This window comes from Dermacentor variabilis, chromosome 4 (assembly GCF_050947875.1).
Source record: "Dermacentor variabilis isolate Ectoservices chromosome 4, ASM5094787v1, whole genome shotgun sequence".
In the NCBI taxonomy this organism is placed as follows: Eukaryota; Metazoa; Arthropoda; class Arachnida; order Ixodida; family Ixodidae; genus Dermacentor; species Dermacentor variabilis.
Window position 1 is genome coordinate 214115800 of NC_134571.1, and position 26830 is coordinate 214142629.

General features: G+C 46.4%; 1 protein-coding gene across 3 annotated transcripts in view; it reads right to left on the reverse strand.

Annotated features, from left to right (window-relative positions):
* The window catches only part of LOC142580105 (CD151 antigen-like), a 501150-nt gene that overhangs the window by 247611 nt on the left and 226709 nt on the right, over positions 1–26830 (reverse strand). Inside the window, exon 1 of one of the 3 annotated variants that reach the window (XM_075690902.1) lies at positions 9890–9937. The exons of the other annotated variants lie outside the window; for them this stretch is intronic. The gene's annotated coding sequence lies outside the window, so the exon portion shown is untranslated. Of the gene's footprint in view, positions 1–9889; positions 9938–26830 lie in introns of those variants that run through there. 3 annotated transcript variants of the gene reach the window in all.

Sequence of the window (26830 nt, forward strand, 5' to 3'; positions counted from 1 at the left end):
ATAACAATGATTTTAGTTTTATTTCTTTGTCTGGCGTCTTTTCTATGCTTCTGAATATTAAAACAAAATAATCTCCTGGGCCTGATAACCTACCAAACGTGTTTCTTCACAGGTACGCTGAAATGCTATCTCGCTTTCTCGTAATCACCTTTCGTGCATCCATTTCATCGGCGGTGCTTCCTAACGACTGGCTTTCTGCTCGTATTGTTCCGATACTAAAAACAGGCGATCCATCACTAGTGGCAAACTATCGTCCCATTTCACTAACCTCATCTTGTTGCAAACTTTTAGAACATATTATTGCTTCTGAAATCAATAAATTTCTCGACGATAGAGCCATTCTATCTCCTATGCAGCATGGTTTTCGAAATGGCCTCTCCACTGTAACCCAATTAACCACTGTAGTTCACAGTCTCGCTAGCACTATCGACAAATCAGGGCAAACTGACATCATATTCTTGGACTTCAGGAAAGCATTTGATCTTGTATCGCACGCAAAGCTAATAGAAAAACTTGAACATTTCAACATTCCTTCACATCTCGTAAATTGTATTCGCGCTTATATTTCTAACCGTACGCAATTCGTAGTAGTTGATAATTGCTCTTCCAGCACCCTTCCTGTCACTTCTGGTGTTCCTCAGGGTAGTGTTCTTGGACCATTATTATTTAACATATATATTAATGACATTGTAGACACTGTTACTCAACCCGTACGAATAAAACTGTTTGATGATGACTGCCTCCTCTTTAATGAGATCACTTGCCGACAAGATCAAGTTATTCTAAACTCTAACCTTCAAGACATACTAGCTTGGTGTGCACGCTGAGATATGCAGCTTAACATTGATAAAACAGTATTTATGAAGATCACTAGAAAAATTAATAAATTGTCGTTTACCTATAGGCCTCGAGCTCCACCACTGGAAAAGCTGGCGCCACCGTCGGCGTGACGTGCTAGGAGGGATCACGTGGACATAGCGGCCGCGTCGGCTGCTTCGGGAGCGCCGAAGCGAGCTGAAAACGAGTTTGAATTCCCTCGTACGCTGCGGTCCTCATTTAGTGGCGAAATTTTCCCGCTTCGAGTGTCTCCTTTACAAAGCTTGAAAGCACTACGATAGGTAGTGGCTGCCTTTGAAGGCGCGCGACATGGTAGGCTACTCCTCGGTGCCGCAGGGCCGGACGCACGTAACGGAGGCCGGTGTCAGCCTTATTCGCACGTAGCCGCAGGACAAGAAGCTGCGTGAAGCTTGGCTCGCGAAACATAAAACCGGCAAACAGTCATCGGCTACAACATATGCAGCAACGTATGCAGCAAGCACAGACGCGAGGAAGATTTCTGCTACGGCGCCCGGTCTGCGATGTTCTGAAAACGCGCACTGAGACGCCCGCCCGAGTCTGCTGCACGACTAATGTTATGACGGTTTGGTTTATCAACTTGTCGATGCTATAGATACTGGCAAGTTCAGTGGAGTGGAAAGGCAGCGGTAAGAAGCACATTTAAAAAAAGCATGGCATATGGTCATGTTTGTGTTATGAATTAATGCACTGGATTACAAAAAAGGAGCAACGGGAAATTGCACGCTGAGAACACCGATAAACATGCAGTGCGACGCAACTCGAAAAATAATATTGAAAAGTCAAAGAATTTAGAAGAAAAAAAAAAGATTGAATCGTCGTGACGGCACATCATAGTCCCTGTAGGCGTCAAAGTCTCTACAATGAAGTTATTTTTGAACAGCTCTGATAGCTGCCAAGCAACAATGGTTGCTTGTATACTGTCAAATGCTCATATTCTGCGGCCTAAAGCTCATGGCACGGTGCGAGAACGCGCGCGCGGAGAAAGCGTAACAGTACGCAGACAAGCATGCAGACGCGCGGTCGGTCGCTGCGAATCTGCGCGATCGCTGCATTGAGGCTTCTTTCTATTACGCTCCATTTAGTTATGAAAACACTATAAGAACATATTTCACATAGTTTGCTCTCAGCGTTTACCTACCTTACACGCAAGAAGCCGGTTCGGGAGACTCCATCGCGGCGACCGCGCGCAGTGGCGTTCACTGTACGTATTCGGTAAAGAGATAGCGTCTGTAAACGATTGTGTGCTTTCAGTTTGCCCAAGATTATTACTTAGACAGTAAACAACTTCTCTCGTTTCGAAAGTACTTACGGAAATGTCCGGGAGAGCTCGCGCGTGGTGTTTTCAGAGAGCGCTGACAGCAAAACCTATGAGGAGCGCGCCGCGTGATCCCTCATACTACGTCAGCGAGGCGCTTCCGATAGATGGCGACTCCGTAACTCCTCGCCGCCAATAGCCTAGCATCCAAACCTCTTACGGAGGTGAATGAATATAAATACCTCGGTGTTACAATAGCCAGTAACCTTAGTTGGAACTCGCCCATCTCCCATCTTTGCGACTCGGCTTTTAAGAAGCTTTGCTACCTCAGGCATAAATTAAAACACACTCCTTCTGAAACCCGTCTTATCGCCTACACCTCTCTTGTCCATCCTAAACTCGAGTATGCAGCTATTGTATGGGATCCCTATACTAAACTAAGATCGATGCGCTAGAAATGATACAACGTAAAGCAGTAAGGTTCATCTTCTCTAAATATCGTTCAAGTGATTCTCCAACTCAGTTAATGGCTGAACACAATATTCAGTCTTTGAAACTAAGAAGAAAAATTCACAGGGTTAAATTTCTCTTCTTGCTGAGTAACAATAAACTATCTCTTTCTCCCGAACCTTACATAACACCCCTTACTGACCGCCGAACAAGACATCGCCACGCTGCATCATTAACGCCTTATAATGGTAGAACCAATGTCTTTATGTCTTCCTTTTTCCCTCGAACAGTAACGGAATGGAACAGCCTACCCTATAACAAACTTCTCAGCACTGACTCAATAGCGTCTATTACCATCTAATATTAGTGCTTGTTCTTACGAAATCTCGTTTCAATTTGTATCGTTGTGCAATATTTATTGATTTGCGCGTTGTAGTAATTTTGAATTATGCACTCCTCCTTTTTTTTTCTATTACATTTCCCGTGCTTTGAAATTGTGCTTGTGAAACAGCGTTTCAATTTGTATCTGCCACTCTCTATGCATTATTTAGAGGTGCTTTACTCATTATGCAATTGTACTTTCTATTACATTTTTTCCGGAGCTGTTTTTTTTTACTCCTTCGTCAATCTATTGTGTTTTCTTTTGTGTGTACCTTTCCCCTCCTGCCTGGGCCTTCTAAGGCCTGCAGTATTCCTAAATAAATAAATAAATAAAATAAATTCCACGAAGGTTTCTTAGTGCACCGACAAGATATTTCCAGTAGAGTTCAATATGTATTTGTTGGTACACAGTGCAAAAGCAATATCTTGTTTATTTTCCTGTTTGTTACTTTCTTCCTTATCTATGAAAGCCTGTTATTTGTGCGCCGTCTTTCTTTGATAACTTGACTCTGTACGCTAAACTGTTTGCGACTGTTCTGCTTACACCGCATACTTTAGACTTTATTTATATTGCAAGTTTGGAACAGTGCGAAAGCACGAGGAAGAACACCTGCGCACAGGGTCACTGCTGTCCTGTGTTAAAGCGTTCTTGTCCTAGTGCTTTCGCGCAGTTCCAACTTGCAGTTTCTCGCACCAACCTGCACAAACAGAATTATTCTTTTATTCATTATTTATTTTTACGTTCTTTTATTCATGTATTCATTACAAGAATTGTGCACCTATTTATTATAGATTACATATGGCAGCGCATTCTGGATTGTCCACCGATTCTCACGCTCTTTTCTCGAACTACCTAGTGCGAGCTAATTTTTCTTTATTTTTTTAGCAAAGCTCTAATGTGGCACAATTTTCATGCTACTTACCTGCTTGGTGGTGGTTCTTTAGTTCACAGTATGTATGTATGTATGTATGTATGTATGTATGTATGTATGCATGTATGCATGTATGTATGTATGTATGTATGTATGTATGTATGTATGTATGTATGTATGTATGTGCGCATGTATGTACAGAAGTTTCAGCAGAATGTTGCAACCGATCCAGTGCTCCCAATGCCCCTCGTGGGTACGAGCCATGTTTTGAGGCAACAACAAGAACCCATCTCACGATGACTGCCGACAGTAATGCGTTAGCATTCAATGAATATAGCGACACAACGTATTGCCACCGTCGAAACGAGTTATGTATGACGCGTGTACTGCAGTGGGACTCCTCTTTCGCGCTTCAGATGGATTTTATGAGCGTCCCCTTTGGAACGGGGAGGTGGGTTGCGCCACCAAGCTCTTGCTTCCTTAAGAACATCCGGCGACATCTAGTTCCGCCACCGCAAATCCTGTGCGTTTCCTCCGAAATGCACGACACGCCAGTGCGTGCGAACACCGAGAAGCGCGTCGTGCGGCAACAGAGCTCCTCTCTCCCGCATCTTTCTCGACAATATTCGCCATTTAATGGCTCTGCAGATAAGTCCGCACATGGCCTCCGAGACGACAGGCGTACCAGACCGGTCCCTTCGAACGCCAGGAATTGTTTTCTCTCTTGCCGCACACACAGTGGCACACACTCAGGGACCCAAGTTAGCGACAGGTTCACTCAATAGTGGTACATAACCAGTGCATTCATGGTGGCGCTCGTCAGAGCGTTCGCGGGGAAGTATTTCTTTCAAAAGCGGCACATGCCCAGGAAATTTGTGGTTCAGGCTGCTAATGCGCCGGGCAGCTGCCCTCGAGGAACGCTTGTGACGTGGGTTCAATTCTGCTTAGCATCCGATAAATATAAGAGGTCTCTTAAGTTAGCATTAATGAGATTCATTGAAGAGCAGCAGGACCGAGTGGCACGGACCCAGTGCTACAAGTCGGCGCCAAAGTGTTTCTTCAAACTGCGGTGCCTATCGAGTCCCGCATCTAGAGTGACTCGTGTCTGCGTGGAAGAGGTTCGTTGAAGAGCGGCACGTATGTTCACACACTCAGTGACCCATGTTGGTCCCGTGATTTGTTTCGAAGCCTGTTACGCCACAGTAGCAAGCGGATTCCACTACGAACTACCCAGTGAACCAGGTAGCCAGGAAAATGGTTAGAGACACGCACACATAGATTATTCACACATATATAACCTGCGGAAAGCGCACCAAGTACCCTAGAAATCCTAACGTAGTAATAAAACATAAATAAAGTAAACTAGCAATCAATTTATTAAAGTTAAATTATGCGGTTTTTACTTGCCAAAACAACGATATGATTATGAGGGACGCCGTAGTCGGGTACTCCGAAAATTTGGATCGCCTGGGGTTCTGTGACGCGCACCCAAGCCTAAGTGCATGGGTGTTTTCGCATTTCTCCCCCATGTAATCGCGACCGCCGTGGCCGGAATTCAATCCCACGACCTCGTGCTTGGCAGCCCAACATCATAGCCACTGAACCACGGCGGGTATTACATTTATAGATGCAAATAAACTTTCTTTTGGGGCGCACCTCCAAAAAGCGTCACACTTTGTATATGCTGCACACCTTAGTATTTTCATCTCGATTTCAGTTCCGCAATACGCTTTCTGTGTTACATTTCTTTACTGCACTATCATTACAATGTGTTTGTTATGCTGCTTGGTTCAAAATTAGCCAAGATTAAAATATAGTCTTCTTGTTATATATTTGAAATTCTCGAGCAGAGTTTACTGAAGTTTCTGTTTTTTTTTCGAGACTCGGTGACTGCTTTCTCTGATTATTATCCTGACGTTGGAAAATAATGACAGCACCATCTGGGCGTATAGTAAAAAACACCGACACTGCTCGCTTCAATATACTAAACAAAGCTGGTCTGCAAATATTATTCTAAATTATTCGTGCAGGAGTAAAGCATTAGCAAAAGACGTTGTGTCAGCACACCTAAATTACTTGGTCCGTTAGTCTCTTCAGGAGCGCGTGGAGGATTTCTGGCACAAAATTATTAATTTTTGTTTTCATCTCATCACCAGAAGTGTTCCCCACGTCGAATAAAAATATTGATTCACCTTGGGAAATCCGTGCAAGTGAAACGCTATCTGTTTTCAAAGTAAACAGCCGTGGATTGTTTACAAGGAGTGCTCGAAGGCAACTCTGCGACTTGTTTTGTCTGATTAGTATCTTGGGCATAGGATATTTTGGAAGACACTCACATAGGTGGAGCTCAACCTTTTCATTGATCGTGCGTTTTCTGTGATAATAATATTATTTGGATTCTGCAAGCAGAAAAATAAAAATACATGTGACGGCTACGAATGCCCTTCGTATGCGTTTTGGTAGGAAACAAATGCAACCTCATTAGTAATCCTCAACCGAATTGAGTAGTCGACAAGTACAGCGCGTAGGTAGCTTGCATTGCCTTTTCGAGCAATTCAAGTGCACGACGTCGAGCAGATAGCTTTTTTTTGTCTCCTCTAACAGAGCAACGCCACCTTTTACTTGAAAAGAGCATACAATCTTCAGGGCAGCTGTACAGAACAAGAGCGTCCAAGACTAATAACTTGGAGTAACGAGTACGTACACAGCTACAAAGTGTATGCGTAGCTTAGGCCTGAAGAGTAAGCCTAAGCAGTTTAGGAATATGGCTCTCTTGTGTTATCTGTTGTTTCGGAACTCCTACGAACAGCAGTGCAAGCACAGCACAAAAACTTCGCCAACTACAGCACTGAAAGTGCAAGATGCTTGTAGACATTAGTCCGCTATATTGAACTTTTGGGGATTGCATTCACCTTCACGCTATGAATCGTCCCTAAATAAAGTAATAAAACAGCAGAAACAACAAATACAATAAAAGAATTCTGTGTTTTAAATTACAGGCGTTAAAATAATACATTTTTAGATATTTACCAGTGTTTCTTTTACTTCTGCAAACCACTGATCGCGTCTTGACAAGTACGTGGAGCCACATTCTGCTAAACCGATGCTGCCAGTCAATTTGTCACTTTTATCGTTTTCTTTCTTTCCCTTTTTATGTGTGTCAGCGGCGAAGCACCGTCGTCATTAACCTCACAGTTCTTCGTGGTCACTTTCCGCGTTCCGTGTCACCGAGCGTGCAGTGAGGACAGTGAAGGGTGCCGTATCACATAGACTAATTGCTGCCGTTGCCATTGAACACGTGGGATATGCATGTGGGGAGAGAACTAATATACCCGCAGAAGGACTTATTTAGGGCATAACGAGTCGCATTACATTCTCGTGTCTGCATGCCCGTTGACAAGATATTTATATCAAAAGCAAGGTTGTTGTTCACACTGCTTTAGAGGAGAGGGGATATCTTTAAATGACCGCCAGCGTGCCTGATTAAGGCAGATGCAGTTGGGCATCTGGCAGAAAAACCCTCACTGAAGCAAATGGTGATAAAGATGACGAAGACGATCAAAGATAACATCAACTTTGAAAAGGAGTAGCCGCAAATATTCACCTTATTATGCGATACTTCGCTAATTACGCTAACTGTCTAAATTACTAAACAGTTAAGGTTATTGGGCGATACGCTGTCTATGCTGCGCGAGGCAAACTGTTACGCGACGCGGCTACAACTACAACCCGGAAGCTAGTCTCTCCATGCCTCTGGCCAGCTCATCTATACAGCCAAACAAGGTCACAGTGTCGAGACTGCCAGTGCGGCCGTTGTTTCGTATCAGCCATTTAGGCGTGGAATCCTCGCACAATTCGAAGCTCAAGTACCAGAGCTTGATAAAGAACTTGGGCAAAGAAGTAAACAAATTTACTGAAACTCCGTCGAGAATATTTAGCCCTGAACACGTCTACAAGACCGTTTACGTGATGACTAGCGAAGTCAGGACAATACAGCATTTCCATAGATTTGGATCCGTCGCTGAGAGCCTTATAATGTTCAATAGTCAAATTAAATTGCACGAAATAGCCATTCTAATGAAGACAAGGGAACAAGCTCAGAGCGTGTGCTTCGTGTCAACGGCTCAGTGGATGCGTCAAGAGTCCAGCGCGTTTCTCTCAAAATTGAATTGAATTGTGTTCTGGGGTTTTACGTGCCAAAACCAGAATTTGATTATGAGGCATGCCGTAGTGGGGAAACCCCGCATTAATTTAGACCCCCAGAATATGTTTCACGTGCCCCCGATGTACTGGACACGGGCGTTTTTGCATTTCTGCCCAATCGAAATGCGGCCGCCATGGCCGTGATTTGATCCCACGACATTGTGTTTAGCAGTGCAACACCATAACCGGTAAGCCACCGCGGAGCATCTCTGAAAATAGCACATTTTGGTTGAGGCGTGGGATGTACTACCATGGAATTGAACATTTCGCAAGGAAGTGCGTACACACTAATTGGGGATGTTTTTGGCATGCCAAGCGTCTCAACGTTATTGGGGCCACGAAGCTTCGAAGATGGACCCTACCGTTTTCATTCAAGAGTGTTTTAGAGTTTCTGTGAAAGTGCCAGTCAGAAGATTCTATTCAAATCAGTTCGCTAGTTATCAAATGAAAGCATTTCTGCACCTTACATGTGCTTAAATACAGAAATGAAATTGGTATCGAACTAAAGCTTCCTCTTAACAGTTTTCATAAACCCCACAGCGCACTAGTTTGAGTTAGGAAATTAGTTAGCAAAGTTAGCAAAGCTGAGGTCTTTACCTGGATGTATTTCTTGAAACAGCATTCTGAGCACCAGTCATAATTTCTCTTTTACAGTGAAAGCCTCTTAATGATGCCTACGGTAAGCGCTTACCTTTTAATGATTTCACTGAATTTCTGATTATCGCATTCACGCAGCTCCGGCTCTGTTTAAATATTTTTAGGCATTCAAGTTAGAAACTTTCAATAATGTTATGGTTACTAACCGCGGTTATTAAGAAGTTCATAAATGTTGTGTGGAGTTCAGGAGATTTTTGTTAGTAAAGTGGTCAACTTTTTTTTTTTGTTATTTGAATCACTTGGTTGACCACATTAATCGTTCTCTTGGGTTAAGTAAAGCTCAGAAGCAGTAAACTACGCTTAAAAAACATTTCTCTGTTGTTGGATTCACGTGCCAGCGATAAAGTTATTCGTGACACGGAAAACGTTGTCATTCACGCAACTTTAGCACAAGGCTTACAAAGGAAACTCATAAGGGCTTTTTTCATACCTTCGTGCTGCAGTTGGGTGAGTGACAACTTTTTCCTGTTCGTGAGCTTCCTTTCACCTTGTGGGCTTCTGCGAAACAGATTTGCCAAAGTTATTTTGTTCAACGTGTCTCGGAGATGACACAGGAGATACCAGCTTGGCGTCGACATCTCACCGGGAAACGCTGTAAAAACGAGTGAAATGTTCCAGAGCATAAATTTTTGCTCTAAACAAGCGAAACTGATATCTCTACTCACTCTGATTTCCCATCTATAACCTTATTCCATTGTCATGGCAACTAAAACAAAGGTCCATGCGGGAATTTTCCTCAAAAATTTTCCTTTTCAATTAACAAGGTGCTGCAGGCTGATTCGTAAGCGAGACCCATCCACCCCTGCCTTTTTTTTTCAACTTTAATGTTCATGTAATAAACTCAGAAATGAGTTCCTTCAGCCGAACTACGTATTTTTGCTGAATAGAAGGCTACAACGAGCCGCTCTAGAATCACTTTCTCTCGGTGTCGCGATACCATAAGTGGAGTACATCATGCACGAGGCTCCAACATTTCTGATTTCCGGAATTCCTCATCAGGAAAAAAATACAATGTTCCAGGCAATTCCGTGCTTTTGGCAGCCTTTCATAAACCATAAAAAGAAAATATTAAATATAGGTAACGGCTGGCAACAAAATGACATATATGGCTACTTACAGTTTGGACCACCACTAAACTTCCTTGTGGAAAGAACGAAAAATATACTGTTAATTTACTGTCTAAGAAAATCTATAATGTGTCCAAGACCCTCACTGTTGGAGTACGGTGGCAGCAGTTGCAGCAAATGGCATCTCCAGGATCTGCTAGTTCAACTGGCAACACTGTCCAAGAGAGAGAGAGAGAGAGAGAAAGAGATGCAAAAGAAAGAAAGGCCGGGAGGTTAACCAGAGTTAAAACCTCCGGTCTGCTACCCTGCACTAGGGGAAGGGAAAGGGGAAGTGAAGACGGAAATAAGAGCGTGGCAAAAATAAAAGCGTGAAAAAAACACTGCCCAAATAAACAAAGATGGTTACGACATGCAGGCTCACGGCGGCTCTTTCGTTTGGATCGGTCGTCACATTTCTGTTTTCGTCGCCGCATGAAGAAGATCCTCACACCTCCTACGAGCCGAGTCGTACGTGTCACTGACGGTGCGACGGCCGCTGTTCTTGGAATGTGCACAGCTCGGCTTACCGCAGCTTATCGCCAAGTGCAAGTTATTTTTATGGTCATTGCGCGGTGCCCTCGCGACCTCATACTTCGATTCGATTTTCTTTCTGCCCATTCCGCTCTGACTGATCGCCTCCGCCTTGAACTGACTCGTCTCTGTGAACCCAGTGATCGACCTCCTCCGTCTCGCTTACAGTGCAGCGACTCTATTTGCCTACCATCTAAAACCGCTTATGCCGAACTGTCATGTTCGCCACCTGTTCCAGAGGGCGAGCACTACGTGACGTTGTTACTGACGCCTTGCTCAGGCACGGCTTCGCTGCACCCGACACGGTCCTGACAATTACGGCTAACAGAACCTGCCTTCCACTTGTGAATTTTGGCTTCACCAAGCAAGTCCTTGCACAGGGACATTCCGTAGCCCACCTTTGCCCCCTGCAGAACTTTTAGCTACGAGCTTTCGCGCTGCATTGTACATGTCTTCCGAAAAGCACTCCGACGTCGACTACTTGTGGCAGCAGCGAAATAAGCAGCATCATTGCCACTGACCTTCTTCCTGAGAACACTCAAGCCCTTGAGACGTATTCTAGAGTCGTACCGCGATATTATCGGCTTAGGTAGTCGCCAATTGGGCATGACGTCCGTTGTCGTGCATCCCATACAGGCGATTTCAGCCCTGTTCATTGACTCCCTTGCCGAGTATCGGCGTCTGACCGAAGCGTCATCCAGCAGGAAGCGAACAAGATGCGTACTAAGGACATTATCGAGCCATCCTCCAGTCGCTAGGCATCCCCTGTTGTTTTAGATAAAAAGAAGGCTGGATCATGGCGCTTTTGCGTGGACTATCGCCACGTCAACAGAATTATGACGAAAGAGGCTTACCCGTTACCACAAATTGATGATGCCCTTGATTGTCTGCATGGTACCGTTTACTTCTCTATTATCGACCTTCGATCCATGTATCGGCAGATTGCTGTGGACCCAATGGACCGGGAGAAAAGCGCTTTTGTAACTTCTGATGGTCTTCACCAGCTCAAGCTCATATCTTTCGGTCTGCGTCAGTGTAGCCAGCCACATTCGAGCGATTGCTGGACTATCTGCTTCATGGGTTCATACTTATGTTATTTAGACGACGTGATTGTGTTTTCGCCTAGGTTTGATGCACACCTCGAACCCCTCTCAGCGATTATTGACGTGTTGCGCTGTGCCGGACTTAAGCTGAATTCATTGCCAGTGCCGTTGTAGCGAGTCGCCGCACTACGAACCTTGGCCATACTTTGGACGCTGCCGGCGCACATCCTGATCAACAAAACATTCGACCATGAAAGACTTCCTTGCATGTGCCGAAGTCTGCCTAAGGTGTTCGCAGGTCTGTCGCGCTGTGTTCGTATTTTCGTCGGTTCGCAAAGGATTTGCAGTGATCGCGAAAGCACTGGCCTATCTTCTTCACCCTTTTACCTCAGCTCCTGCATAAGTCGGGGATTTCTCCGAGTTAACAACGGTTCTCACAACGCCTGTCATTTTGGCCCACTTCAAACCATCAGCTCAAACCAAAGGCCGCACTGACTCGAGCGGTTACGGAACGGGCACTGTCTTGGCCCAACGTCATCGTGGAGCGAACTGCGTCATCGCTTATGGCAACAGGCCTAAGCGGCTCTGATGCTGTCCGCATCGGAGCGTAATTACTCAACAATAGAACGAGAGTACCTTCCTCTTGCATAGGCAGTTGGAAAATTTCGCTCTTATATATTTGGCCGACTGCTCACAGTAGTTTCCGACCACCATGTCCTCTGTTGGCTCACCCCTTTGAACGATCCTACAGGCAAACTTTTTCGATAGGCACAGCGCCTACAAGAGTAAACCTACATGGTAGTACGCAAGTCAACAATCGGGCACAGGGTACAAAAATGCCTGCACAAAGAGGCACATTGTTTGTTCCGCTATTATGCGCCCGACTGTAACTCTTCGTGCACTGAATCACTCGACGGTATCTTTTTAGTAAGCCAGTTGCTTCGCATCGCCGATGAAAAGCGTCAGGATTCCTATCTAAGGAAAGTAATCGTGCGCCTCCAATACTCTCCCTACGAGGCTTCTGTGCGCATGTTTGCCCTGAAGGGCGCTACCTTATATCGGCTTAACGTGTACCTTGACGGTCATGATCTTCTCCTAGTTATAGCATCACACCTACGCTCCAGAGTTCTTCATGAGCTTCACGACTCCCTAACCCGCTGGTCACCTTGGTGTTACTCGGACACATGAACACGTGCGCCGTTTTTTTTATTCTTTATTCAATGGTTACCGAGCTTATCCGAAACGCGCTCTAGCGGGGGGGGGGGGGAGGGGGGGGTTACACTATCGAAAAAGTACATCTTAATTGACACAGCACACTTGCTGACTTGATGGGCAATTCCATTCGCTAACGCAACGAACAAAAACTGAATTAGCATAAATATTAGTTCTAGTGCGGCATTCTAAAATCTTCAATTCATGATCAGTACGTGCAGAGACATAATGAGGCCTGTGCAAGTATAATTCCTTTCGTATGCCGGTTTTACCATGAAATATTTGATCAAGCATTTTCAGTATCAGTTTTCTTGGCCAGAGGAAACAATTTCTCATCCTATTTCACTTTTCATACTGGTGCAGCTGTCGGTTCTCGGGTGCTGGCAAAAGAGCAACTTTGATTCTCTGTTCTGGATTTCTTCAAGTTTATCACTTTGTGTATTTTGCCAAGGGTCCCACACCGCACAAACATATTCGAGCATTGGTCGAACGTATGTAAGTAAGCAGTTCATTTGAAACAAGGCGGCGCGTGTCTCAGATTTCCCTGTATAAATATTAAGGTCCTGGCGGGTTTAGCAACCACTGTATCAACGTGAGCATTGCCTGAACAATCGGCTGAGAATGTCGCACATAGGTATTTATAGTGTAATTTTTGCTTCACTGTGGGAAGTGTTTCTATCATAGAACGCTTGTACCTTTGTCTCGCTTTCTTTCTTTGCAAACTCTGGGAGCTGCCGCTCCTGTGTTGCGGCAATGGACGAAGAAACCCTCGAAGACGTTCCTGGAGCCAAGCCATCACGTGGGGTCGCGTCCAGGAAACGTGGAAATGCGTCAAGTGATACGGAGAGCGAGGCAACCGAGTTGTACTCGGACAGCGTCGATTCCGCGGAAGACGATTTCACGCTTGTCATGAGCCGAACCACAAAAAGAAGACTGCTACGGAGGTCATCGTCGCCGAGTGTCTCCGCCGTGAAGACAACACCACAGCGCTGGCCGTACACTATGCTCTTCATGCCTGTGGACCCAGGACTCCTAAACAGGCAAGTCCTTTCTGCGTTTCTTGAGGGAATCGTGCCAAACGAGATAAAGGACGTGAGAATAAACGCACGGAAGAATGTCCTTGCACTAGATGTTCTACACCGTAGTGCACTGCAAAGCTTGCGGCACGTTACGGAGATCGACAAAGTGCAAGTGCGATCCATGATACCTACTGGCTGCAATGGCACTATCGGCGTCATTTATGATGTCGATATTTCTATACCAACCGACGACTTACCAATATTAATAAAGCCAACTACAGAAGGCACTCCTATCACGCACATCACAAGACTTGGCAACACCCGTTGCCTGAAGCTGTGGTTTGATGGAGACAGCCTTCCCTCACACGTCAAAGTTGGCCACGTCCGCCATCCAGTCCGCCCATACGTACCGAAACCCCTGCAATGCTACAAATGCTGCAAGATGGGACACGTAAAAGGTGTCTGTAGGAATAACCTCGTGTGCCCACGGTGCACCGAATCTCATTCAGCAGATGCCTGACGCGCAACTGTGTTAAAGTGCCCTAACTGCCATGGTACTCATGAGGCCTCATCCAATGATTGCCCGCGGGTGAAGAACGAGCGAGCAGTACTCAAACGTACGGTACGGGACCATTCAACACACAGAGAGGCTGCCGCTACTCTCAGATGACGATGACATCGGAACCGAGGAGCAGCACGAAAAGTCACTTCTACTGAAAGATATACACCATCTTGCGGCAAAGCGGCTACCGTATCAACGCCAACTTCCACAAAAACCGACAGTGCGAAAACGAAGACTGGGGCAGCACTCTCACCTCCTGAAGAGTGGCCTACACTTCCACGAGCACAACCTGCCTCGAAGTCACATCAAATTGCGCCGCCCTCAATGACCTCACGAACCGCGGATGGGACGACGACTGAGGATCGCCAAGTCATAGTGATGCTGAAGTCCCTTATGGACGCCATGCGCTTTCTACTGAGCAGCCTGTAAACCCCGTCGGCACAGAGCGCACTGCAGGTGCTGGACACCTTGAGTCCGGTGCTTGCGGCTCTAGGGTAAAACCACGGCCCGAGACATGCCGTCGTTTCAAGAGGAGGTCAAGAATGCATCTGTCTTTCAGTGGAACGCCAGAGGGCTTAAGTCACGCATGTCCAACTTTAGACAGTTTGTTTTTACGCACCAGTTCCCCATTATCGTGAGTTGCGAGCCCAACCTGTCAGCTTCCATCAGACTGTCCGAGTAAGAGGGCTTTATGTCCTCTACCCACGGAGAGTGCAGCAAGGTTGTTGTGTTTATACGCCGTGACTTGACATATGTACATCACCCAGTGGCTCCTGACGAAGGAAATCAATACGTTTGCTTAACAGTGAAGAAGAAAAAAGCTCACGTTCACAATTCTTGGAGCCTATTTTTCTCCAACAAGCCGTCTAGATTGTGAGCGCCTACGGGGAATTTTAACATCGACTCCACAGCCGTGGGTGCTCAATGGTGACTTTAACGCCCACCATTACCTATGGGGAAGCTCCAAAGTTAACTCTATAGGCAGAACGTTGGTGTCCTTTGCCTCTGAACGCGAATTTTGCTTGTCAAATGATGGAAGCCCTACTTATCTGCGCGGATCAGCGTATAGCAGCTGCTTGGACCTAACATTCGTTTCACGTTCGCTTTCGAAAAGAGTGCACTGGTTTTCGGATTTAGAAACATGGGGCAGCGACCACATCCCAACCTTTTTGAAGATAGAAGGTTTGACTAGCTCCAAGTCCTCCAGAACCGTCCAGTGCACCGATTGGCCTAAATACAAAGTAATAATGGAAGACTGTTGTCGTGACGGCCCCTCCTATAACCTACAGGGCGCGATAAAGGATGCCATGGAAACAACCACCCATTTGGTTTCGAGGAGTTCTTCCCGCACCGATTCCGACATCGAACTAGCAAAACTTCGAGCGATTCGCCGTCGTGCGGAGCGAAGATATAGACGCACAAGTTCCAATCATGATTTGAGATTGGCCAGACGAACACAAAAAAATACAGCGTCACATGAACAAGCTGGCTTCGCAACAATGGGCATCCTTTTGCGTGTACCTGGATCCACGAAAACCTTTGTCGATTATATGGAGGACTGTTCGTGGCCTTCGCACATCCTTTCGTCAGCGCCACCCGTTACAATCTTTGGCACTTTATCTACAATGTAGAGATATTGACGTCGCTGAATCTTTCTGCAGAAGATTGCTGGCGAGGAAAATTCCGATGGAACGGGTACGGGAACGCTCGACCATCCACTGTTCTCACGCGATCCCCGTATGGAATGCCCTTTTTCTATGGAAGAACTAGTAGCTGCGCTGGCTTTGTGCAGGCGTTTTTCAGCGTTATGACCTGACGGCATTACATACCGTGCCCTGTGTAACCTAGGAGACCAAGCTCGGAAGGCACTCTTGCTCCTGTACAACGACTCCTGGCAGACGGGTACGGTTCCGCAAGAGTGGAAGTCAACTCGCCTCATTCCACTTCTCAAAGCTGGCAAGTCGCCTTTGGACATTTCCTCATACCGTCCGAACGCACTTGCTAGCTGTGTCGGAAAAACAATGGAAGGAATGATTTTAAAACGTCTGGAATGGTACTTAGAGTACTATGAAATCTATCCACATGCTTTGGCCGGATTCAGACGGGGCCGTTCGTCAACAGACAGCGTTGTTGACTTGATAAAATTAGTGCAACACTAAAAGGCCTGTAAGCGACTATCTGCTGCTCTGTTTCTAGACCTTAAAGGAGCTTATGATAATGTCACCCATGAAGCCATCCTTAGCACGTTAGAAGCCGTCGGACTTGGTGGTAAGATGTATATGTGGGTTTGCAACTACTTACAGAGGAGACCATTCTACGTGCACACAGAAAATGGCCCGACATCCGAGCATTACGGTAGCCGAGGAGTCCCTCAAGGAGGAGTGCTTAGCCCGACTCTTTTCAATCTCACCCTCAGTGGATTAATTTACAACCTGCCAAGCACCGTACGACTTTCCATCTATGCGGACGACATCTGCATTTGGGTATCAGGTGTGACACGACTTCAGCTTCGCGCTCGGCTTCAGAAGGCAGCCACAATGACATCTTGCAACCTTCGTGAACAAGGACTTGAAATTTCATGCGGAAAGTGCGCAATAGTGGCATTCATGAGGAAGCTAATATCTGGTTACAGCGTATCTATTAACGAACAACTTATACCATACAGCAGAAGTAACAGATTCTTGGGAGTCTTAATTGACAGAGACCTGTCTTGGACTCCGCACGTCAATTACGTGAAAAAGCGGCTGACTGCTATCTGTCACCTGTTCAGGTTCCTTGCAGGAAAAAGTTGGGGAGTATCTATACACGCCATGTTACAGCTGTACATGGCGTTGTTCGTTGGACTCCTGCGATACAGCCTGCCTGCAATATCCAACACCTGCAAGACTAACCTGCGTACGATTCAGAGTATTCTAGCCCAAGCCCATAAGATATATCAAGGCTTACCACGCAGTGCATCAACGACTGAAAACATTGCCCTTGCGCAGGATTACCCAACCACGACGCACATTACCGTTGAGACAATGCGTATGCATCTCAGGCATTATGCTAGGACCCCTTCCCACCACTTGGCGAGCCTCACTGCTGAAAGGCCCTGCTCGACATTTAGCGGTATTGTCAGTGGACATCGTGCGTCGTTTACATCAAGGTACGCACCTGCAGCCAAGCCAGCGTTTCCTCCGTGGTGTTTGAGCCGTCCACAAGTACATATAATAATTCCGGGACTACAGAAGAAGACAGATCTACCGGCCCCTGCTCTAAAACAGCTGAGCTTACTTCTTCGGCATGAAAAGTACAGCAACCACGTGCACATCTATACCGATGGAACGACTACGTCGTGCAGTTCTGGTGGTGCCGTGGTTATACCAACGCGAGGAATGACACTGCGGTTCAAGACATCGCATGTCACGACCTCAACGGCTGCAGAACTAACGGCCCTGCTTCGAGCACTGGAATGCATTGATTCTGAAAGACCTAGAAAATGGGCTGTGTTCTGTGATTCAAAACCGGCACTACAGTGCACGCAGTCAGTTCTCCGACACGGATGTCATGACCAATTGACATACGAAGTCGTGAAACTTTACCATGATGTCCAACAAAAAGGTCACGAGGTCGCTTTTCAATGGGTACCTGGCCATTGTGGAATCAGTGGCAATGATTCCGCCGATAACGCTGCTCGCACAGCGCATTAAGAAGAGCAAAGCGTTCCAATTCCGCTTTCGAGGACTGACGCTGCAAGGCAGCTTCGACAACTGGCACGCAGTCTCACAGTGACCGAGTAGAACTCGCCAAACTTACGACTTACGCGACTGCATCGACTAAACCCCTCCCTGCAACTCCGACCTCCACTCGAACTTCCTCGACGTGAAGCTACGCTTCTCTGCCGCCTTTGGTTAGGAGTGGCAATTACAAAGGCATACTCTACATTAATTGGAGTGACTGATAGTGCAGCATGCGAGGTCTGTGGCACCGAAGAAAACATCGACCAACTGCTGTGCCACTGTCCAAGATATGCCCCAGAGAGACAAGAACTTGCCAAAGCTTTCCAGAAACTGGACAATCGGCCGCTTTCTGTGCAGGTGCTGCTGGAACACCGCCCCCATCGCCCGTCAGCCCATAAAGCGGTGAAGGCGCTTTTGTGTTTCTTAAGGACGACGGGTTCGTGCGACCATCTGTGACTATTAATGCAATTTCTGTAAGACCACACGCGTCAGCGAACTCGCCGCAATTTCCCTCTTTCCTTCCCTCCTCTCTCTCCCTGTGATCTTTGTTTTCCCCTTCCCCATTTCCCCGGTGTAGGGTAGCCAACCGGACGTTATTCTGGTTAACCTCCCTGCCTTCTACTTTTCTCTTTCCTCCTTCCTTGCTTCACTGTGTTATTGCTGATGACACACTCGGAGGTCAGCCTGTGTTTTTTACTTGTAGAAGTAAGATGAACGCATTTCTTTATTATTTAGGTTCATTTTCCACCTTGAACATCATTCAAGAACACATGATAAGTCACCTTGTAACAGGGCAACGTCGTTTTTTTCTAATTTTCCTATACAAGACGCAGTCATCGGCAAACAGCCGTGCATTAGAACTACTTCCTGAACAAATGCCTTTTATGTATATTAAAAATAAATGTGGCCCGAATACTGAGCCCTGTGGCACACCCGATGTGATATCTACGAAAGTGGATAATCGTCCCTTAATGCTATGCTTTGTCGGCGGAACTATGGATAGTTTTCGATCCAAGCTAGAACTGTATCGTCAATATTTAGTGATGCTACTTTTCCTAAAAGCAAAGGGTGTGAAACAGTATCAAACGCCTTTTCAAAGTCCAGGAAGAGGCAATAAATTTGTCCGCCGGTGTCGATATGAGATAGAAGGTCATGATAAAAGTCGATCAGAGGTGTTGTTGGAAGGAACCCATGTTGTTGTGAAGCCTTACGTTGTTTGTGAGTAAATGCGTCATTATCTCTATATATAAAATGTGTTCTAATAATTTACATGGTATGGACATCAGTGAAATCGGCTTATAGTTATTTACATCTTTCTTGGACCCACCTTTGTAAATGGGGAAGACATGTGCCATTTTCCAGTCATCCGGGAGGGCACCCACTTCTATTGGCTTGGCCTAGCCCGCTCAGTGCGGCGTTATGTCAGCGCCTGCGAACTCTGCCAACTGCAAAAGAATCCCTTTTTCCTTGTCGGTTAGGACCTTCGTACCACGGCTTCAAGAAACAAATGGATTGCCGTTGTTACCGATTACGCGACGCGCTATGCAATTACCCGAGCGCTAGCGACCAGCTGTGCTACAGACGTCGTGGTCTTTACCCTCCGTGACGTAATTTTAGTACACGGTGCCCCACGTCAATTGCTGACTGACCAAGGCCGTACCTTCTTGTCGAAAGTCATCGAAGATATCCTGCACTGCTGCTCCACGCAGCCAAAGTTCACGACGTCATACCGTTCCAGACAAATGGGCTCACCGAAAGCTTTAATCGCACTTTGACAGATATGCTGTCCGAGTACGTGTCTGCTCACCATTGTGCCTGAGACCTTCTACTGCCATACGTGACGTTCGCATGCAATTCATCCCGCCAGGATACCGCTGGATACTCTCCCTTTTGCCTTTTGTTCGGATGTGAACCAACTTGACCGTTGGACCTATCTCTTCTTTCCCCTGCAACTTGAAGTAGTGAATATGCAAGCGACGCCATTGCACGGACTGATTACGCGCGGCAGGTAGCCCGTACTCGACTTGCTGCTTCCCAAGAGAATCAGAAGTGCCTTTAGGACAACCGACACTGCGATGAACGTTTTTCTCCGGGTGCCCTCGTACTACTTGAGCCCTCTACCGACGTGTGCCACTTTCTGAAAAGCTCCTTCCTCGCTACGCGGACCCATACCGCGTCCTTCGCCAAGTGACTGACGTCACATACGAGATTGTGTCCGCTAGTCCCACAACATCTGCTCCGTTGCCCACCGACCTCACCCACGTTTTGAGACTTAGGCACTACCACCCTTCCTCTGCTATGGATCCTTAGCGGTGCCGAGCCAGCGCTTCTGCCGCCGAGGGTCATGCTACGCGCTATTTAAAGAAGATGATGTGGACACTTTGATTTAGTGAGACGTACCCATAAACGCTCGCTGACTGATTTGAGGAGGACAGCGTGCCCTCTTTTGATTTTGGCTGGTTTACACGTTGATCAGTGCTTGCTACCCCTTGTAAATATACCGTGTAGATAGTTTGCCTACTGTGCTTCCCCTTAACCATATATAGGCAGTGGCGTCTATCGTGCTTTCTGAAGCTGCATACGGATATTCTGCACTGATAGAACGAGGGTAAGAAACTGTAAAGGTACCTGGACAGTGCGTCGTCGTATAAAAAGAACAAACAAATAAGAGTTCGGTTTGTGAGTCGGGGCGCACTATCTTTTATTGCGATAGTTATTATGTGGACACTCCAGGCGCATTTCTGCCGTGGCCGTGATTCCGTACAGTGTCCAAGGGCGACAACATCGTCGCCACGCGCCGCGTGCCGCACGTGCTGGTGGAAGCGTGCGAGGCGGCGGAGCCGGCAACACAGCAGGCACCCGCCGCCCGTGCAACTTCTCAAGCGTAGTGAAACATGAATGGGCAATATATCAACGAATCGAACCAAGATGTGGTTCTTCCAACGGGCTTCCGAAATTGAGCGAGGGTTTCCTTTTCTCAAAGTCAGTTGTATTAGTCTAAATTCACGACACCGCAAGGAATTGAAACAGATGCAATGGAATTGACCTGTTTGTACAGTGTCGGAAAGCAAACTAGCAGTGCTCTACGAAGGCCGAGCGCTCCAAAAGCTTGAACGCGCGCTGTTTGCCGTTGCTTCTAAATTTCTTTCGAGCAAATAAACTGACTGACCGCGCTGAATGAGAGAGTAACATTCTGTGATTCTGCCGCCAAACAAAACATGCTATGAAAAAGATATGTCGCTTCGTGACGCCTAACATGAGTCATGATCAACTTCAGACTATCCGAGGCAGTTATCAATCCTGATACCATGCCTGGTGTGAAAAGTACATCAGCGAGGATATTCCTGCCGCTTAAAGCATGCACTAGTTCTGGGGTAGAAAACCATAAACCAACAACAACCAAATAAACCATAAGCGTGCATCACTCTAATTTATGAAAGCGCCTGCCTGAACAAAGTACACTCCGAGATCTCAAACACCAGAAGATATTCAAAATAAACAAATATAAATCAATCGTCTACTCGCCTGGAACACAGAATCCGACCCGAGAGAACTATTTCGAACAAACCGCTATTGCATCAATCGCCTTTTCAAGATGCGGACGTTTATTATCGAAGTCACTCTCCAATGCGCGTCGTCTGCTTGTTTCTAGAAACGATGAAATCATACATTGCGCTCTTTCAATCGCGATGACACGCATAATAGTACACAGCAAAAGTATTTCGCTGATCCGCCTTTTATTTTTAAATATTCGGGCGTGTGCGCGGTAGCATCACGACTGTTTGAGAACTACGAGGCATTCAGCGCGTGCCGTGATTGGAGGCCCGCTTTCGTTTCAAACCTGAACCTACGTCGCCTGTTTATCGGTGCTCCCGCTACGTAGTGAGCATTAGGTTGGAGTCGTGAAATGCCGCGCTGCTAACTCGCCGCGTTAGCTTAGTGGCTGTGGCGTCGCGCTGCCTAGGTCGCGGGTTCGATTCTGGCCGCGGTGGACGCATTTCCACGAGGCGAAAATTGTGGAACACATAGATTGACGTGCGCGTTCATCCAAATGAATCAGGTGTCTCCCCCTACGGTGTGTCTTACAATTAGATCATGGTATTAGCGCCTTAAATCCCAGAATCACATTTTAAGTGCGGGCTATTAACACATCATGCTAAGTATGGTATTTGCAAAAATGTTACGTGAGGCTATTTCTTTTCATTTTTCAAGATTTCCAGCCTCAAAAAGTGTCTCGCATTATATTCAGGATCGTGACACATGCAATTTATTATATAGATATATTGTTTTCGGAGAGGTGGAGAGTCGTCCTTTTTTTCCGTTAAATTTGTGATGACCTTACTCATGTGTAAATACACTAATTTATTACGTGGAACATTCCAAAATAACACAGGTTTTTGCCTCACTTTTTTCCCGTTTCGTTCTTGCCTTCAGGTTGCGGCACTAATGCCACTACGACGACCAACCCGCAACCCAGTGCTCAGCGGCACAGCCACTGAGGCTGGCGTCATTAAAGCACAACCTGCCAATTGCATCTGATTATAGAGGATGCGGCCTTCATCGCTATAATATCGCCTTCAATCACAGCGTGAAGAATAGGGTACTTGATATTGACTATTGTGCTCTTACACATTGTGTCCACTGCGTATGATCCAGGCTGACGGATTACCGTTTTTCATGTCTGCGACACTGCCTAAGAAGAAGGTAACTTGAAAAAAAAAGTGGTTCGTACATTTACAGACGTCCATGTAGTTCTCTCTTCCGTTGTTGCAGTTTCTTCTTTTAGTGAACTTTATTGTCACGTGAGGATTGTGCACAACAATTTTGCACAATGTAGGTGCAGAGTTTATTCTGTCAAACAAACACAACATCCGTATATGCGTGAAAAGTATCTCCATGAGAGTCTGTAGTCGTGCTGTTCTTCTCTGCGAAGTCGTGACTGCTTTCCTCGATTTTTCAGCCGTTAGTACTCGACACTGGAGCACTAAGGGCTGAACAAAAAATAGCAGGAAAGAAAAAAAGTGAAGGAAACCTTTGCAGTTATGCTTCAAATCACTTATTGCCTGGCGGTTAAAACTGGAAATCCACACTTCGGAAAGTGCGCTTGATGTTGAGACACATGGACAGCGCACATACCAATTTCTGTCTTGGGTTCTCCAAAATACAAGTCCCCCTCCTTCCATGCCCGCCTTCGCTTTCTTTCAGTTTGCGTAAAATTGTCTTTGTTTTGCCTAAAAGCAGTGCTGAATGAACAACCAAAACTGCAGCCTGCATGCAAGATAAGTAATGTGAATATTTTAGGATTAGTTGCAGTGGCTGTGTATAACGTAAAAAAAAAAATACGTGGGGCCACAACATTCATATGGGGCCGGATTACCAGCGAAGCTGTTTAGGCCGCACACATGGGCTGCACACATCATAAAATCCTACACTCTTTTTCATACGGCACCACACTACGCCGACGCAAGTACCGCCGCGGTCAGAGCACTTCCCGTGCATCTGCCGCCGCCGATGCTGTGCCGGCACCGCAACGTTCGTGACGTAATAACCACAGAAGCGCAGGCCACGTGCTCAGGAGCTGTCGCGACCTTTTCCCCTCTCCCCCAAATGGTCAGCTGCGCGCGTTCCTGTCCACGCGCCGTGTGCCCGATGCGGACGCAAGCCGCCCAGGGTACACCATCTGGGAACGCATGCGAGGGCAATATACGGGGGCTAGACGTAAACAGTTTTTCCGTAAAAATGGCTGATACATACCAGCTTTTATGAAACCTTGCAACTTCGGTAAAAAGTGCGGAAGCTTTCCGATCCAAGCCTTATTCAGCCACACTCACATGGTCTCGGTGGCTATTCACGATACTCAGCAAGACACCGCCATCCATCATCGTCTCGTAATAATCAATCACGTTCTGCTGCGTGATCCGTCACCTGTCATAAAGATACAGAGGAGGGCGAGCGAAGGAAAACTCTGTGAGTGAACGAAGGATTGAGCCCAGCTGATCTTCGTACGAAAAGAGCGAAGTAGTATTCCTTATACTGACGAGCCGATTGTTCTGTTTTGTCGCCTGACACAATAATAAACATGAAGGTGCTGCGTGCAGCGCCCGTGAGATCGGAAGGACACAACAGCTAGGCAACTGTTGTAGCGGCGCATGCGTGATAATCCTTTCGTTGTGCCTGAAACTGCCGGTGACCAAGCTGGCGTGACTCGTCATGCGTGTAATGTAGAACCAGGCAGTCCGCCCATAACTGTTGGCAACGGAACTCGGAAGGACAGACTGACGGGCTAGCTAGTAATGCTTCACGTGAAATTGGGTTGAAAGCAGGACACGCCAGACGACAGAGAAGCTGAGGGCACGGCGACACTAACAAGTAGTTGTTTATTGCAAGTCGTCAATATATAATATACCATCTCAAAAAGTGAAAGAAAAAGCAATAAACACAACATAGAAGGCAAGGCGGAAACACCATCTCTCACAGAGCGCTACCAAGAAACATGATGTATTTTATCTTTTGGCAAAGCAGGGGACAGGGCCCGCATTCATTGCATGCTGTTATGCTAGCATTACTTTTTTAAAGCAAGTTTTAGCTAATCGCAATGCGAAGGCATCCGGCTGATGGTACCTTTACGAGCGAATAAGCTTTGTGAATTTTGCCTTAGAAGATGCTGTTTGTCTGGAATGCTTCCATGATTTCTCCTGCCAGCTAACGCGCGTACTTGGCCTGCACTTGCGCTTTACTGAACAGAGACTTTAAACCACAGCGCACGCACTACGCGGCCACATAAGCAGTGGTAGCCCGTTCAACAACATCATTGCAGTGTTCCCATAACCAATCATTAAGTTCCGCCGGTGCAATATATTAAGGCGATAGGGTTGGGGGCCCAGTGTCGCAGAAGATCCGGCGTCCGGCGTCATTCCCAACCGTGAACCGTGAATTAAACCCGTGAATCGTTACGTGAAAACCGTGAAAATCATTCCAAACCGTGAACTAAACCACGCATATCTAACCACGCAGGCCCACCGTGTATCGCAACGTTACTGAAACAATTCAATTTCTCAAAGTACATGGTGAGGATGGAAAGGGCGCTAGAGGGAAGTAATATCGGGTTTAATATCTCATAAAGACAGGCCGGTACAACAGTAGAGCAGCAGCTTCCAGGTTTATTTTATGCCGACGACATTGTGTTCCCGGCTAACAGGCAAAGCGATTTCCAACGACTGGCTAATATCTGTGGACAGAAGGGCAAGAACTAAAGTTTTAAATTCAGTGTTAGAAAATGAGGTGCTGTGGTACTCAATGAAAACAGTGAAAAGACATTGCAAATACAGGGCCAGGACATACATCAGGTAAGATGATATAAATACCTTGGTATATAGATAAACGAAGGCAAAAGATATATGCAAACACAGGAAAAACAATAACAGTAAAAGGGAAGCCAAACACGCTATGGGAATACAATGGGTACGAGGTGCTCCGGGGTATGTGGAAAGACGTAATTGTTCCAGGACTTACTTTTGGAAATGCGGTTGTTTGCTTGAAATCAGGCGTACAATCATGACTCGATGGTAACCAAAGCTCAGTGGGACACCTCGCATTGGGCGCTCACGGGAAGACTACAAATGAAGCTGTGCAGGGTGATATGGGCTAGACTAGCTTTGATGTCAGGGAAGCTCGCAGTAAAACTGATTGTGAAGAACGACTGAGGAATATGGAAGAAAGTGAATGGGCTGGGAGAGGAAAAACATTGATTCACAGAGAAGGAAAAGAACTAGCAAGCTTACCAGCACGTATGTGGCCTGTAGGGTGGGCAACACAGCAACAAAGAACGCAAAGCGGAAAGTCGGAGATGCTGAAATAATCTCATGGGTGGCGGAAATGGACGATAAACGTGCCATGAGTAACTACTCAAGAGGAAAAAACGAAATCAGGAAAGAAACAATTTATTACAACTCAAAGGGAACTCATTGCTTTTCGAAGCGAGATCAGGATGCCTTAGAACACACACCTATAAAGCGAGACATAGAAAGCAAGAAGCACGTGCTTGGCTGAGGTAAGGCTAGGGTAACGATGGAGTATGTTTTATTAGAATGTGATAACATCTGCCCAGCGGTCGATTTAGGCACCACTGGCCTTCTTGAAGCCCTTCGGTTCAGCAAGAGCAGTAGAAAAGTAAAGATATTCGCAATAGAGATTAGTAAGAGGTGATTCGAAGATTGGTGGAAGTAGGAAACCAACAAAAAACGAAGACGTAGCACAGCAAAGTTCGCAATGGGGGGTCAGAAAATGTGGTTGTGGGAGTTCATAGTGTTTTTTTTTTCTGTTTTAACTTGGGTAGGACAATGGGCAGTATAGTAGCAAGAGCTTGGTGGCGCAACCCACCACCCCGTTCCAAAGGGGACGCTCATAACACCCATCCATCCATCCATCGTGGCCCACGCAGGAAAGCGCGTTTCCACCAGGAAGCTCGCCTTCATGCATACATTGCGTTCGCAGCCAGCGTTTCACGGTAAACATTACGGTAACATAAGCTGCATTTGCCGGGAAGCGCGAGAAGCAGTCTTTGATCGCCTTCCACTCTTAAAGGCGAAGCTGAAGCATCCTCCAAATTCTTGAGCCGAAAGCCTTAGTTGGCTCGTGGGTCCAAAAACCCGACGATCGTCCGGCGTTATGGCACGAAAATTCAAGCACATGCGCCAGTAAGACATCAATTTCTTTTCAATGAAATAGGTCAATTATCTGTCTACCCGTTGAACAGACACGCTCCTAAGTAATCAGTGTGGCCACAAAGGTGTCTGCATGGGGTTTTCTCGGTTTCGTGCATATTTTCCAAGCAATGCAAAGGTGTCTTATCACGTTCTGAAGAGTACAAGTACGCCTGCGAGAACTGGAAATTAATCTATTGTTAATAAAGGGAAAACCAAACATCCACGCATTCGTATCAATTACTAGAAAGGAAACC